Here is a 17,288-nt window from a genome sequence, read left to right on the forward strand (position 1 = left end):
GAACGAACTGTAACCTATAGTAACTGAAGTATTAAAGTAAAAAACTAACCATTATTATAAAATAAATTGTTAGGATATGGTTACATAAAGGATTGATAATATAAATGAGAATTACATAAAGAATCAGACAGTTCACTATAAATGGGGATTATTTAATTTACATCAGAATCTTGGTTTTAGAGATATCTGAAACCTATTTAAGAGTAAACCTATGTCTTTTTCTATTTAATTATGAAGAAAGAGCATGTGTTAGCTTTAGACAGCCTGGTACTGCTGAGTTTTTTGCAATTATTAGTAATAGAATTTAGTTTTGATATAAACTAAAAAGCGCACCAACGTAAGCAAAAACCACACCAACGTCATCTTTTTTTCTTTCTGCTTTTTTCTCCTCAGCTAGTTGGGCACTGGATCCGGGTTGCAGTGGTAGCTAGCAACCTAGTAAGAGACGACCACGTCCAATATTAAGAAATATAAAAACCAATAACTCCTAAAAAAGTCAGATCAAAACAAAAAAGTACACCATTAGAACGGCCTTTTCCAAAACCCCTGCATAGGAAACTTTCTGTCCCTTGGCATGAACAGCAAGAAAAATATATTGGTTTAAAAATCAAGAAAAAGTGGCGGCTACTACAACATTCTGCCTAAACAGGATATTTTTTTCTTTTCAGCATATAGCTTGGTACTGGAACATCGTAGAGAGTTGTTCAATGGCTCATTTTAAAGGAAAATAATTGAGTTAAAAATAAATAGAATAAATTTTTCCACTAAAAACTGCATTTTTTATGTCTTTTCATACTGCAGTCTTTTGAAAGATATTTGATTTTTGTACATAAATCATAATCGTATACCAGCGGTAAGATTTGAACCCATTCCTCTGAAGAGACTGGTGGCTACAACCAGTGCCTTGGACCACTCGGCCAAGCTGTCTCTCATCCGGGTTGCAGCGTTAGCTAGCAGCCTAGTAAGAGACAATCACGTCCAATGTTAAGAAATATAAAAACCCATAGCTCCTATAAAAGGAGTCAGATCAAAACAAAAAGTAAACCATTAGAGCCGCCTTGTCTGAAACCCCTATATAGGAAGCCTTCTGTCCCTTGGCTTGAACAGCAAGGGAAAATTGAGAAAATTGACTTCACCACAATTGAGAATCAAGAAAATTGACTTTTACCACGTTATTCTCCACAAACGGGATATTTTTTTCTTTCTTTCTCTTCCACAGATAGCTTGGCACTGGAACATCGTAGAGAGTTGTTCAATGACTCTTTTAAAGTAGATCTAGTGCCATTTGTACTTATTTTATTTTAAAATTAATTATTTTTTACGAAAAACTTAATTTTTTATATACAATATTGATCGATGACGTCATAGTCGTTGGATGTAGTACATAAAGGCTCGATCATTATAACAAAAAACGAATATAAAGTTATTATAAAAAGCACTTCGATATATGAAAAAGTTTATGGTAAAAAACTGTAGAGTAAGAGCGACTCGTCTCAATATTAACCAAATCTCTAAAAACGGAATTTTAATAGCAATAGACACATCCAAAGAATTTGATTTTTATTCTGGTTTTAAATATATATGTTTTATCAAGTTTACTCACTTCCATCAAAAGTTAGGAGCCTGAGAAAATTTGCCTTATTATAAAAAAAAGGAGAAACGACCCCTAAAAGTCATATAATCTTGATTTAAATCACACATCAGATTCAGCGTATTAGAGAACCTTACTGTAGAGGTTTCAAGCTCCTATCTGTAAAAACTTGGAATTTTGTATTTTTTTGCCAGAACAACGATCACGGATGCGTGTTGATTTGTTTGCCTTTTTTTACCAGGGGTGATCGGGTCGACCCAGAGGTCCTAGAATCTTGCAAGAGCGCTTATTTGAACAAAAAGTAAAAGTTGTAGGGCGTTTTTTAATCAAAAACAAAAAATTTAAATAGAATCACTTTTTACAAAAAAGTGCATTTTTGATGTCTTTTCATACTGCAGTCTTTTCAAAGATATTTTATTTTTTTACTACGTAAAGAATCACGCCAAATTTGATCAATGATTCCATAATCATAGGTTAGAGCCAGGTCGTCTCTTATTATTCCAATTAAGAAAAATCCATAGAAAGCTTGAAATCTTCTTTTGGAAGAAGATTTCAAGTTCTACCAGAAGAGAGACAAGCCAAGATATCCCCCCCCCGAAGACACCTGGTCGAGTGAATTAAAGAGCAAGGAGACAACAGAAAATGAGTGTGTATTTGAAGATAATTGGAAGACGAGTGTCAAAGATCAAGTTTATGGCCATATGAAGGAAGAAGATGATGCCTTAATCGAGCCAGTTACGGTAGAAGAAGTACGGAAAAGTTTAAAAGAGATGAAGGGATGTTCAGCACCTGGTCCTGATGGTATTGAAGCAGTTCTATGGAAGTATAGTAGAAGCGTAACATTGTATATTATTTCTTTGATATTTACAGCAGTTTTTCGACCTGGAATTTGGCCTAGTGAGTGGAACCTTGCAGCACGAGAGCCGATTTTTAAGAAAGGTAATAGGAAACTACATGAAAATTATAGATGTATAAATTTAGGTGACATACTAGGAAAACTAATAGCAAAGGTATTAGATAACAGACTTAGAAGTTGGCTCCAGAAAAATGTAAGGCTAGTCGTGGAGCAGTCAGGATTCAGAGAAGGACATAGTACGATTGGTCAGATTCTTATATTAAAGTGTTTAATTGATAAGTTTATAAATAAGAAGGGAGGGAAATTTTATGTAGCCATACCCACTTGTAAGGATTTTAATAAGTATGTATGAAGCTACAAAGATTTTTATTAGGGCTGCAGGAAAATTTTCAGATGTAATTTGTTCTAAAAAGGGGGTTAAATAAGGTTGCCCCCTGTCCCTGCGGCTGTTTTCGTTGTTTATTAATGATTTGCCGGATTTTCATTGGAAGCAAGGAGCCCCAATGATGTCATTAGATGTCTGTGAACTATGCATGCTGATGTTTGCTGATGACCTGGCACTAGTGGCAAAGTCTAGAGAGGATTTAGAGTTCTTGCTGGATAGAACTAAGTATTATATAGATAGGAAACAACTAAGCCTGAATGTAAAGATGTCGGTAGTTACAGTTTTTAGAAAAGGGGGTAAAATTACAAGTAGGGATAGAGTAAAATAGGAGGGAATAGATTTAGATCGTAGGGATGAGTTTACATATTTTGGATGTAAGTTTTCGTCAAATGGTAAGTTTGGAAAGCAGCTGAAGCTAAGTCTTGCTAAAGGAAAGTCCTGCGCCTATGCTGTGACTGCTAGCCAACTGGCAAACATAGAGAACCTGAAGATACATAAGCAGATATTTCAGGTAAAGATTGAATTGGCTGTGTATTATGGATCTGAAGTTTGGGGATACATAGCTGGTGAGACAATGGAGAAGAGTCAGCTTCAGTATTTTAAGAGAGTTTTATGTCTACATTTTTCAACGAATAGTTTAGTATTGAGAGGAGATCTAGGTTTATTTTCTTTAAGAAGTGATAGGCTAGTAGGGATGATAAGACTATAGGAGAAAATCCTGACAATGCCTAGAGTAAGGATAACAAAAGCAGTATATTTAGAGGCTCTGAGGATCCCAAAGAGTGATACGTGGCCATCTCAATTAAGTATATATTGGAAGATTCCGGATTTTCAGAGCTATAAAATGGTGGGCTAGGGATTGGATTAAAGGAAGGCGCAGTTTCAAATAGGGTCAGGGAGAGGTTAAGGGGCCAGGAGATCCAGGTGCGGCATGCGCGAGTGAATGAGACCCAATCACTAAAGTTATATGCAAAGGCTAAGGAGCAGTGGGGAGAAGAATTGTATTTTAAGGCGGAGGTTCAAAAGAGGCTAAAAAAGTTGATTATTTGTGTTAGGTCAGATGGGTTACCACTAGCTGATAGAAGGAAGTATCTGGGAGGGGTTAGGCAAGCTTCTGCTCCTTACTTCTGTCCCATGTGCAGAAAAGAGGAAGATTTGGTTCATTTTGTGGGGAAGTGTAGTGAATTAAAAGATTTAAGAAAAGAATTGTCGGGGGTTGAGGTTTGGGAGAGAGATGAGATAATACATTTATTAGCAAGGAAAGATATGGGAGGTATAAAGAGATTCGGAAGGTTCCTGATGATGGGTATAGAACATAAAGAAAGATTTATTTTTTTTGAAGATTAGGTATGAGGGTGATATTTCACTAGCTTAGATTATAGTTCTGTGCCAATTTATGCTTGTATGAAAGTGTCTTTGTTCTTGTGACCACAGTTCTTTGGGCTTTTGTGTCAATAAGTTCTATTCTATTTTATTCTATAGTTCAATATAATATAGAATAATGAAAATACAAAAATATTTATGATATCCGAGCAATAATTTGAATTATTTAATTCAAACTAGAAAAATACCTCAAAATTTTAAAATTAGTTTGATTTTTTGTTAGGTTCTAACTACCCAACTCAATTTTTATTTTATTTTAGTTTTCAGTTCAAAATTGCTAGAGTTATTATGTAATCTGCAAAAATATTTATTATATCTTAGAAATAATTTTAATCTAATAATTAAAACTAGCAAATTACCTTAAAATTTAAAAATTAGTTTTAAGTTTTGTTAGTTTCTCAATACTCAAAACGTGACGTAAGTAATAACCAAACAGAATTGAATGTACAATGAATCTTCAAAACAAATTGAAACAACAAATACCAAGATATACCAAGGGTGTGCTTCAAATCAGAACAAATTCAATTGGGTTTACTACGTTTTCAAAAAGCTAGAAGGTGTTTCTACCAATTCTGAGCCTCAATTAATTACTGGTACTTTTTCACGTTAACTTCGACCATTAGTTTTCGAAGAAAAAAAACTTGCAGAAAAATCAACCCTCCTTTGAACAAACAAACTGTTGGGTCACAATTTAAAATTTCATAACTAAATTAATGGAGAACCTGAGTAGCACCTGCTCATATTAAATAAGATGCATGAAACCGAACGATAGTAAGGAGGCATTTAATTTTGATTTCCATAGAGTTTTGCAGCTGCTATGAGCATGTAGCATCTAAATTTCCTTCCCAAATGTCCTATGATCAATTTATAAATCGATATTATCAGCTTCATATAAGTGTTCGGAAGGCTGAGCCACGTAAAATAAGTGAAGCTTTTTTATTCAATCTCAGTGACGGTTCTGATGTGTGTAATCCAGCTTGCAGCGGTAGCTAGCAACCTAGTAAGAGACGATCACGTCCAATGTTAAGAAACATAAAAACCCATAGTTCCTAAAAAAGTAGTCAGATCAAAACAAAAATTACACCATTAGAACCGCCATGTCCGAAACCCCTCTACAGTAAACTTTCTTTCCCTTGGCTTGAACAGCAAGGAAATATATTGGCTTGAAAATCAAGAAAAGTGGCAGCTACTACAACATTCTACCTAAACGGGATATTTTTTTTATTTTCTTTCTTTTCCACAGATGGCTTGGCACTGGAACATCGTAGATAGTTGTTCAATGGCTCATTTTAAAGGAAATTAATTGGGTTAAAAATCTATAGTAACTAAAATGAATTATTTCTAAAAGAGAATAAATTTTTCCACCAAAAACTGCATTTTGGATGTCTTTTCACACTACAGTCTTTCAAACATAATCGTATACCAGCGGTAAGATTTGAACCCACGCCTCCGAAGAGACTGGTGGCTAACACCAGTGCCTTGGACCACTCGGCCAGGCTGCCTCTCATAATTTGGGTTGCAGCAGTAGCTAACAACCTAGTAAGAGACGATCAGTCCAATGCTAAGAAATATAAAAACCCAAAACTCCTAAGCATAGAGTCAGATCAAAGCAAAAGTACATCATTAGAACTACCTTGTCTGAAACCCTACTAGATAAATAATGAATGTCGTCATAGTTTTATATTAGAGCTATGACGTGAATAGAAAAACACGAAATTATATTGTTGTTTCTGAAGACGTCATGAAATAATACCATTGCGCCATGACGTCATGAAATAAAATCATTAGGCCATGACGTCATAATTACTACTTAAGAACGACAAAGATGTAAATGATCTCATTCGTGAATTACATAATGGTTAGATCAAAACAAGATACACGCAAGTTAAATAAACAGTACTACGCAGACAACAGAGATAGTATCTTGAAAAGAGAAAAGCAAAGGTATTCAACCGACCAGGCATATCGAGAAGTAAAAATTGAGAGATCAAAACCAAACAGCAAGATGTGTTATCACAATGATGAAGATTATAGTCATGCGAAAATTGAGACAGCCAAACAAAAGATCAAGGAGCGTTATCACAATGATGAAGATTATAGAGAAGCAACAATTGAGCAGGCTAGACAAAAGATCAAGGAGCGTTATCACAATGATGAAGATTGCCGAAAAATATATAAGAAAAATCCGGGTTGCAGCGGTAGCTAGCAACCTAGTAAGGGACGATCACGTCCAATGTTAATAAATATAAAAACCCATAGTTCCTAACAAAGGAGTCAGATCAAAACAAAAAGTACACCATTAGAACCGCCTTTTCCGAAACCCCTGTATAGAAAACTTTGTGTCCCTTGGCTTGAACAGCAAGGGAAATATATTGGCTTGAAAATAAAGAAAAGTGGCAGCTACTACAACATTCTGCATAAACGAGATATTTTTTTCTTTTTTTTTCTTTTTTCTTCTTTTTCAGAGATAGCTTGGCACTGGAATATCGTAGAGAGTTGTTCAATAGCTCATTTTAAAGGAAATTAATTAAGTTAAAAATCTATAGTAAATAAAATAAATTATTTCTAAAAGAGAATAAATTTTTCCACCAAAAACTGCATTTTTGATGTCTTTTCACACTGCAGTATTTCAAACATTATACCAGCGGTAAGATTTGAACCCACGCCTCCGAAGAGACTCGTGGCTAACACCAGTGTCTTGGACCACTCGGCCAGGCTGCCTCTCATAAATAATATATATGTGAATCTGGGTTGCAGCAGTAGCTAGCAACCTAGTAAAAGACGATCAGTCCCATGCTAAGAAATATAAAAACCCAAAACTCCTAAAAATAGAGTCAGATCAAAACAAAAGTTCATCAATAGAATTACCTTGTCTGAAACCCTACTAGATAAATAATGATTGTCGTCATAGCTTTATATTAGAGCTATGACGTGAATAGAAAAACACGAAATTATGTTGTGGTTTCTGAAGACGTCATGAAATAACATCATTGCGCCATGACGTCATCATGAAATAAAATCATTACGTACTGACGTCATAATTACTATATAAGAAGCATCAGAACTGTAAATGTTCACATTCATAATTAGATAATGGTTAGATCAAAGCAAGCTGCACGCAAGTTAAAAAAACAGTACTACACAAACAACAGAGATAGTATCTTGAAAAGAGAAAAGCAAAGGTATTCAACCGACCACGCGTATCAAGATGCGAAAATTGATAGTGACATACAGCGTTACTATAATGATGTAGTTTATAGAAATGCGAAAATTGAGACAGCCAAACAAAAGATCAAGGAACGGTATGATAATGATGAAGATTACCGAATCAAATATAAGAAAAAAGAAAAGCAAAGGTATTCAACCGTCCAGGTGTATCGACAGGTAAAAATTGAGACAGCCAAACAAAAGATCAAGGAGCGTTATCAAAATGATGAAGATTACAGAGAAGCAAGAATTGAGCAGGCTAGACAAAAGATCAAGGATCGTTATCACAACGATAAACTTTATAGAGAAGCAACAATTGAGCAGGCTAGACAAAAGAGCAAGGAACGGTATGATAATGATGAAGATTACCGAAACAAACATATGAAAAAAGAGCATCTCTAGCTGACTTTTCAACAAAATCCATTCTTTCAGAGATAATTTTAATCTTTAATTTTGAATATTTTTCGTAATCCCGGTAAAAAATTCGTAAAATTTTTCTAAATTTACTAAGACCAGTCAGCATTGTTGCCATGTTTTTGGACTTCTGAATATAATTTTTAATTTTGCCCTTATGCGTTCTTTGCAGCTTGTGTAAACTGCAAAATATCCATAGTATCCGAGCAATAGTTTGAATATTTCAATTCAAGCTAGAAAAATACCTGAAAATGTTAAAATTAGTTTTATTTTTAGTTAGGTTCTAACTACCCGATGTTGAATTTACTATGTATTTTCAGACCAAAAAATTCAATTTTTTAATATATTTCATTTTTCAGTTTAGAATCGCTAAAGTTATTATGTAAACTGCAAAAATATTTATGATATATGAGCAATAATTTTAATCTTTTAATTCAAACTAACAAAATACCTTAAAATTTAAAAATTAGTTTAATTTTTTGTTAGGTTATGGGTACATGAAACGAGTCTTAAAAAGTTTCAATTAGATGAGAATATTATTTCTTGTTTTGTAATAAGATGCGTTCTAATAGAGTTATACGTAATTTAAAAAAACATTACTATACAAAAAACAGAGACAACATCTTGAAAAGAGAAAAGCAAAGGTATTCAACCGACAAGGCGTTTCGAGATGCGAAAATTGAGAGAGCCAAACAAAAGAGTAAGGAACGGTATGATAACGATAAAGATTACCGAAATACAGTAAAGAACGAACCTTAGCCCATAGTAAAATCTGGGTTACAGCGGTAGCTAGTCCGGGTTGCAGCGGTAGCTAGCAACCTAGTAAGAGACGATCACGTCCAATGTTAAGAAATATAAAAACCCATAGTTCCTAACAAAGGAGTCAGATCAAAACAAAAAGTACACCATTAGAACCGCCTTTTCCGAAACCCCTTTATAGGAAACTTTCTGTCCCTTGGCTTGAACAGCAAGGGAAATATATTGGCTTGAATATCAAGAAAATTGACTTTAACCACGTTATTCTCCCCAAACGGGATATTTTTTTCTTTTTTTTTTCTTTTCCACAAATAGCTTGGCACTGGAACATCGTAGAGGGTTGTTCAATAGCTCATTTTAAAGGAAATTAATTGGGTTAAAAATCTATAGTAACTAAAATAAATTATTTCTAAAAGAGAATAAATTTTTCCACCAAAAACTGCATTTTTGATGTCTTAAAAAAGATCGAACTCTTCCCTATACTAACTTGCATACGTAACTTCACTATAGTTAAGATTACAGTATTTATATTATGCATCATTATAAATTATAAAAGGTTCAAATGTTCGAAGATTATAGAGTTAAAAATTTTTCCACCCCGGGAATCGAACCCGAGCCTGTTAAGTGAAAGTTAACTATCCTAGCCACTAGACCATATTGAACCATAAAGAATTATGATTTAAGAGCCATATGCGTATTATTATTTCACCATACCAATTATAATAAGGCCAAAACAAAATCGTCGACTTGCAACCTTACTTTTGACACATTAGTTAAATCTTCATCAGGCTTAAAAAATGTTTTGCTAGTTTTACATGAAAGATCGAACCTTAGTCCATATACAATAAAGAACGACACCTTGCCCATGTTAACTAAAACATAAATAGGGATTATGTAATTTCCAATAGTATCATGGCTGTAGAGATGGCTGAAACCTAGTTACAATAAAAAAAGATCATTGGAATAACAAAAATTGAATACCTTTGGAATTAGCTAGCTACTTGATTATTTGAGACTCGTCTCTTACTATTTAAAAGAAGAAAAAGCCGTAGGCTTTTTCCTGCGGACTGTTTTTTTTTGCAGCGGTAGCTAGCAACCTAGTAAGAGACGATCACGTCCAATGTTAAGAAATATAAAAACCCCTAACTCCTAAAAACAGAGTCAAATCAAAACAAAAAGTACACCATTAGAACAGCCTTGTCCGAAACCCCTATAAAGGAAACTTACCGCCCTGCGGCTTGAATAACAAAGAAAATATATTGGCTTGATAATCAAGAAAATTGACTTTAACCACGTTATTCTCCACAAACGGGATATTTTTTTCTTTCTTTTCCACAGATAGCTTGGCACTGGAACATCGTAGAGAGTTGTTCAATGGCTAATTTTAAAGGAAATCTCTAGATCTAGCGCTATTTGTACTTAATTTTTTTTAAATTAATTTTGTTTACGAAAAACTTAATTTTTTATATACAATATTAAACAATGACGTCATAGTCTTTGGATGTAGTTAGTACATAAAGTCTGGATCATCGAATTAAAGCTGAAACTAAGTAAAGAACAATTATGCCTCCATATATTCACAGTGATCTATAAAATTTCCCATTACATCTATAAACTGTTCCACAGTTGCCGGTTCATACCTTGGAAGCTTTTCACTAAACATGCAACATTTCTTTTGGATATTACTATGAAGTTTTGCGAAAGCATCTCTAGCTGACTTTTCAACAAAATCCATTCTTTCAGAGATAATTTTAATCTTTAATTTTGAATATTTTTCGTAATCCCGGTAAAAAATTCGTAAAATTTTTCTAAATTTACTAAGACCAGTCAGCATTGTTGCCATGTTCTTGGACTTCTGAATATAATTTTTAATTTTGCCCTTATGCGTTCTTTGCAGCTTGTGTAAACTGCAAAATATCCATGGTATCCGAGCAATAGTTTGAATATTTCAATTCAAGCTAGAAAAATACCTGAAAATGTTAAAATTAGTTTAATTTTTAGTTAGGTTCTAACTACCCGATGTGGAATTTACTATGTATTTTTAGAAAAAAAAATTCAATTTTTTAATATATTTCATTTTTCAGTTTAGAATCGCTAAAGTTATTATGTAAACTGCAAAAATATTTATGATATATGAGCAATAATTTTAATCTTTTAATTCAAACTAACAAAATACCTGTAAATTTAAAAATTAGTTTAATTTTTTGTTAGGTTATGGGTACATGAAACGAGTCTTAAAAAGTTTCAATTAGATGAGAATATTATTTCTTGTTTTGTAATAAGATGCGTTCTAATAGAGTTATACGTAATTTAAAAAAAACATTACTATACAAAAAACAGAGACAACATCTTGAAAAGAGAAAAGCAAAGGTATTCAACTGACAAGGCGTATCGAGATGCGAAAATTGAGAGAGCCAAACAAAAGAGTAAGGAACGGTATGATAACGATAAAGATTACCGAAATACAGTAAAGAACGAACCTTAGCCCATAGTAAAATCTGGGTTACAGCGGTAGCTAGTCCGGGTTGCAGCGGTAGCTAGCAACCTAGTAAGAGACGATCACGTCCAATGATAAGAAATATAAAAACCCATAGTTCCTAACAGAGGAGTCAGGTCAAAACAAAAAGTACACCATTAGAACCGCCTTGTCCGAAACCACTGTATAGGAAACTTTCTGTCCCTTGGCTTGAACAGCAAGGGAAATATATTGGCTTGAAAATCAAGAAAATTGACTTTAACCACGTTATTCTCCCCAAACGGGATATTTTTTTCTTTTTTTTTTCTTTTCCAAAGATAGCTTGGCACTGAAACATCGTAGAGCGTTGTTCAATAGCTCATTTTAAATGAAATTAATTGGGTTAAAAATCTATAGTAACTAAAATAAATTATTTCTAAAAGAGAATAAATTTTTCCACCAAAAACTGCATTTTTGATGTCTTAAAAAAGATCGAACTCTTCCCTATACTAACTTGCATACGCAACTTCACTATAGTTAAGATTACAGTATTTATATTATGCATCATTATAAATTATAAAAGGTTCAAATGTTCGAAGATTATAGAGTTAAAAATTTTTCCACCCCGGGAATCGAACCCGAGCCTGTTAAGTGAAAGTTAACTATCCTAGCCACTAGACCATATTGAACCATAAAGAATTATGATTTAAGAGCCATATGCGTATTATTATTTCACCATACCAATTATAATAAGGCCAAAACAAAATCGTCGACTTGCAACCTTACTTTTGACACATTAGTTAAATCTTCATCAGGCTTAAAAAATGTTTTGCTAGTTTTACATGAAAGATCGAACCTTAGTCCATATACAATAAAGAACGACACCTTGCCCATGTTAACTAAAACATAAATAGGGATTATGTAATTTCCAATAGTATCATGGCTGTAGAGATGGCTGAAACCTAGTTACAATAAAAAAAGATCATTGGAATAACAAAAATTGAATACCTTTGGAATTAGCTAGCCACTTGATTATTTGAGACTCGTCTCTTACTATTTAAAAGAAGAAAAAGCCGTAGACTTTTTCCTGTGTGTAATCAGTTTATTATCATAGGCAGCGCGCTAGCACTGCCTGAGTAAAGAACGATGTGGGCACAATGTGTTTTTTTCCGGGTTGCAGCGATAGCTAGCAACCTAGTAAGAGACGATCACGTCCAATGTTAAGAAATATAAAAACCCATAGTTCCTAACAAAGGAGTCAGATCAAAACAAAAAGTACACCATTAGAACCGCCTTGTCCGAAACCCCTGTATAGGAAACTTTCTGTCCCTTGGCTTGAACAGCAAGGGAAATATATTGGCTTGAAAATCAAGAAAATTGACTTTAACCACGTTATTCTCCCCAAACGGGATATTTTTTTCTCTTTTCTTTTTTTTTCTTTTCCACAGATAGCTTGGCACTGGATCCGGGTTGCAGCGGTAGCTAGCAATCCGGGTTGCAGCGGTAGCTAGCAACCTAGTAAGAGACGATCACCTCCAATGTCAAGAAATATAAAACCCCCCAACTCCTAAAAAAAGAGTCAGATCAAAACAAAAAGTACACCATTAGAACCGCCTTGTCCGAATCCTCTATAAAGGAAACTTACCTCCCTTTGGCTTGAATAACAAAGAAAATATATTGGCTTGAAAATCAAGAAAATTGACTTTTACCACGTTATTCTCCACAAACGGGATATTTTTTTCTTTCCGCTTTTTCTTTCTGCTCAGCTAGCTGGGCACTGGAAAATCATAGAGAGCTGTATAATAGCTCATTTTAAAGGAAATTGCAACATCTAGTCACTTTTGTATTTAAAAATAAAATACTTTTTAAAGTAGAATCAATTTTGTCAAAAAAATTGCATTTTTGATGTATTTTCATACTGCAGTCTTTTCAAAGATATTTGAATTTTGAAGCAATAAAACAGTCCATGTAATGAACTCTATAGTAATAATAGCTACTTGTCTCAATAGTAACCGAAACTCCTGGAACCAAAATTTTCTTTTTTGGCTTAATCGCTAAAATTATTATGTAAACTGCAAAAATATTTATGATGCCTAATCAGTAATAGTAATTTTTTAATTTAAACAACAAAAATACATGAAAATTCTAAAATTAGTTTTGCTTTTTGTCTCCTGGAAGAAATTTTTTTTTCATCTCAGTTCAAATTTATTATTGTATCCTGTAACCCGTAAAGTACATATCTCCATATTATTGTCTCATAATTGCAATTATTTTAGTTCTCAGTCCAGAATCACTAAACTTATTATTTAAACTGCAAAAATATTTATGGTGTCTAACCAATAATACTAATTTTGTAATTCAAACAAGATAAATACCTGAAAATTTTAAAATTAGTTTTGTTTTATGCTAGGTTTTAGATACTCGACACGGGATTTTGTGTGCTTAATAATTTTAAATCTTGAAAAAATATGGTCTCACGCGAGTGGAAAAAAAGAAAGAATAACCAAAAACAATATCAAAATAGAACAATCCAAATTTCTACTAATAGAAAACTTTACTACACAAAAAATAAAGCTAACATCCTGAAATATAAGAAAAGTTTATTTAAAAGAGATAAAAATGCCACCAAACGCAATAAAGCTCGAGCACGCGTAAGGATTGCTACTAAGATGTCTTGTGATCCAGGATTTAAGAAAATGAAATATGACAGAGCAAAACAGAGGTATCTTACGGATCAGGGGTATCGAGAAGGGAAAATTGAGACAGCGAAACAAAAGAGCAAGGAACGGTATGATAACGATATAGATTACCGAAACAAACATAAGAAAAAAGTTGCTACCAGAATAATGGGTAGATACTGGGGTGACAAAAGCTATAATGAAAAAATTAAATTCTCTGCGAGGTTGTACCGAAGAACGCATAAGGACAAAGGGAAAAATTACATTCAGAAATACAAGAAGATGGCAAAAATGCAGGCTGATCTTTGTAAATTGAGAAACATTTTACGCATGTTTTATCGGGATCACGAAAAGTATTCGAAATTACAGATTAAAATTCTCTTTGAAAGAGCGGATGCTGTTGAAAAGTCGGCTAGAAATGCTTTGGCAAAGCTTCATGGCAATATCCAAAAGAAATGTTGTCAGTTTAACGAAAAGCTTCCAAGGTATGGATTGGCAACTGCGGAACAGTTTATAGATGCAATGGAAAATGTTCGACAACACAGTGAATATACGGAGGCGTACTTCTTAGAAAATTCGTATATTAATTTTGGAAGGAGCAATTGCAGTTTATGTAGCAGCAATTTATAGTAAAGAACCAACTATAGCCTATAGTAATTGAACTACAATCCGGGTTGCAGCGGTAGCTAGCAACCTAGTAAGAGACGATCACGTCAAATGTTAAGGAATATAAAAAAACCATAGTTCCTAAAAAAACGAGTCAGATCAAGACAAAAAGTATACCATTAGAACCGTCTTTTCCATAATCCCTTTATAGGAAACTTTCTGTCCCTTGGCTTGAACAGCAAGGGAAATATATTGGCTTGAAAATCAAGAAATCCGGGTTGCAGCAGTAGCTAGCAACCTAGTAAGAGACGATCCCCTCCAATGTAAAGAAATATAAAACCCCTAACTCCTAAAAAAAGAGTCAGATCAAAACAAAAAGTATACCATTAGAACCACCTTGTCCGAAACCCCTATTAAGAAAACTTACCGCCCTTTGGCTTGAATAACAAATAAAATATATTGGCTTGAAAATCAAGAAAATTGACTTTTACCACGTTATTCTCCACAAACGGGATATTTTTTTCTTTCCACTTGATTTTTCTCCTCAGCTAGCTGGGCACTGGAAAATCATAGAGAGCTGTATAATAGCTCATTTTAAAGGAAATTGCAACATCTAGTCACTTTTGCAATTAAAAATAAAATACTTTTTAAAGTAGAATCAATTTTGTCAAAAAAATTGCATTTTTGATGTATTTTCATGCTGCAGTCTTTTCAAAGATATTTCAATTTTGAAGCAATCAAACAGTTCATGGTAATGAACTCTATAGTAATAATAGCTACTTGTCTCAATAGTAAACGAAACCCCTGGAACCAAAATTTTCTTTTTTGGCTTAATCGCTAAAATTATTATGTAAACTTCAAAAATATCTATGATGCCTAATCAGTAATCCGGGTTGCAGTGGTAGCTAGCAACCTCCGGGTTGCAGCGGTAGCTAGCAACCTAGTAAGAGACGATCACGTCCAATGTTAAGAAATATAAAAACCCATAGTTCTTAAAAAAAGAGTCAGATCAAAACAAAAAGTACACCATTAGAACCGCCTTGTCCGAAACCCCTGCATAGTAAAGTTTCTGTCCCTTGGCTTTAACAGCAAGGGAAATATATTGGCTTGAAAATCAAGAAAAGTGGCAGCTGCTACAACATTCTGCCTAAACGGGATATTTTTTTCTTTTTTTTTCTTTTTTTGTATCCAGAGATAGCTTGGCACTGGAACATCGTAGAGGGTTGTTCAATAGCTCATTTTAAAGGAAATTAATTGGGTTAAAACTCTATAGTAACTAAAATAAATTATGTCTAAAAGAGAATAAATTTTTCCACCAAAAACTGCATTTTGATGTCTTTTCACACTGCAGTCTTTCAAACATAATCGTATACCAGCGGTAAGAATTGAACCCACGCCTCTGAAGAGACTGGTGGCTAACACCAGTGCCTTGGACCACTCGGCCAGGCTGCCTCTCATAAATAAATATATATGTGAATTTGGGTTGCAGCAGTAGCTAGCAACCTAGTAAGAGACGATCAGTCCAATGCTAAGAAATATAAAAACCCAAAACTCCTAAAAATAGAGTCAGATCAAAACAAAAGTACATCATTAGAAATACCTTGTCTGAAACCCTACTAGATAAATAATGAACGTCATCATAGTTTTATATTAGAGCTATGACGTGAATAGAAAAACACGAAATTATATTGTTGTTTCTGAAGACGTCATGAAATAATACCATTGCACCATGACGTCATACACCGTGACGTCATAATTAGTATATAAGGAAAGTCAAAACTGAAAATTCTCTCATTCTTGATTAGAATTATCGTTAGATCAAAGCAGGCTATACGCAAGTTGATAAAAGAGTACTACACAAACAACAGAGATAGTAACTTGAAAAGAAAAAAGCAAAGGTATTCAACCGACCAGGTGTATCGAGAAGTAATAATTGAGAGAGCAAAACAAAGGTATTCAACCGACCAGGCGTATCGAGAAGTAATAATTGAGAGAGCAAAAGAAAACAGCAAGATGTGTTATCACAATGATGAAGATTATAGACATGCAAAAATTGAGACAGCCAAACAAAAGATCAAGGAACGGTATGGTAATGATGAAGATTACCAAAACAAACATAAGAAAAAAGTTGCTACCAGAATAATGGGTAGATACTGGGGTGACAAAAGCTATAATGAAAAAATTAAATTCTCTGCGAGGTTGTACCGAAGAACGCATAAGGACAAAGGGAAAAATTACATTCAGAAATACAAGAAGATGGCAAAAATGCAGGCTGATCTTCGTAAATTGAGAAACATTTTACGCATGTTTTACCAGGATCACGAAGAGTATTCAAAATTACAGATTAAAATTCTCTTTGAAAGAGCGGATGCTGTTGAATTATCCGGGTTGCAGCGGTAGCTAGCAACCTAGTAAGAGACGATCACGTCCAATTACAGTAAAGAACGATCTCTCGCCAATAGTAACTGATATACGGTGGCTCCAGGGGTAGCTAAATCCGGGTTGCAGCGGTAGCTAGCTACCTAGTCATCCGGGTTGCAGCGGTAGCTAGCAACATAGTAAGAGACGATCACGTCCAATGTTAAGAAATATAAAAACCCCTAACGCCAAAAAAAAAAGTCAGATCAAAACAAAAAGTACACCATTAGAACCACCTTGTCCGAAACCCCTGTATAGGAAACTTCTCTGTCATTTGGCTTGAACACCAAGGGAAATATATTGGCTTGAAAATCAAGAAAATTGACTTTAACCACGTTATTCTCCACAAACGGCATATTTGTTTCTTTCTCTTTTTTTTCTTTCTTTTCCACAGATAATTATAATAAAGAACGACCTCTTGCCTTTATTAATTTATGTTAAAGGTATTATATTTAGCTAAGAGGTAGGAAAACTGAGTTTCTTTTTTAATTACAGTAAAGAACCATCTCTCTCCCATAGTAACTGATATATGGTGGTTC

Source organism: Artemia sp. Qi Xiang Cuo, chromosome 21 (assembly GCF_049724085.1).
Source record: "Artemia sp. Qi Xiang Cuo chromosome 21, ASM4972408v1, whole genome shotgun sequence".
Classification (NCBI taxonomy): Eukaryota; Metazoa; Arthropoda; class Branchiopoda; order Anostraca; family Artemiidae; genus Artemia; species Artemia sp. Qi Xiang Cuo.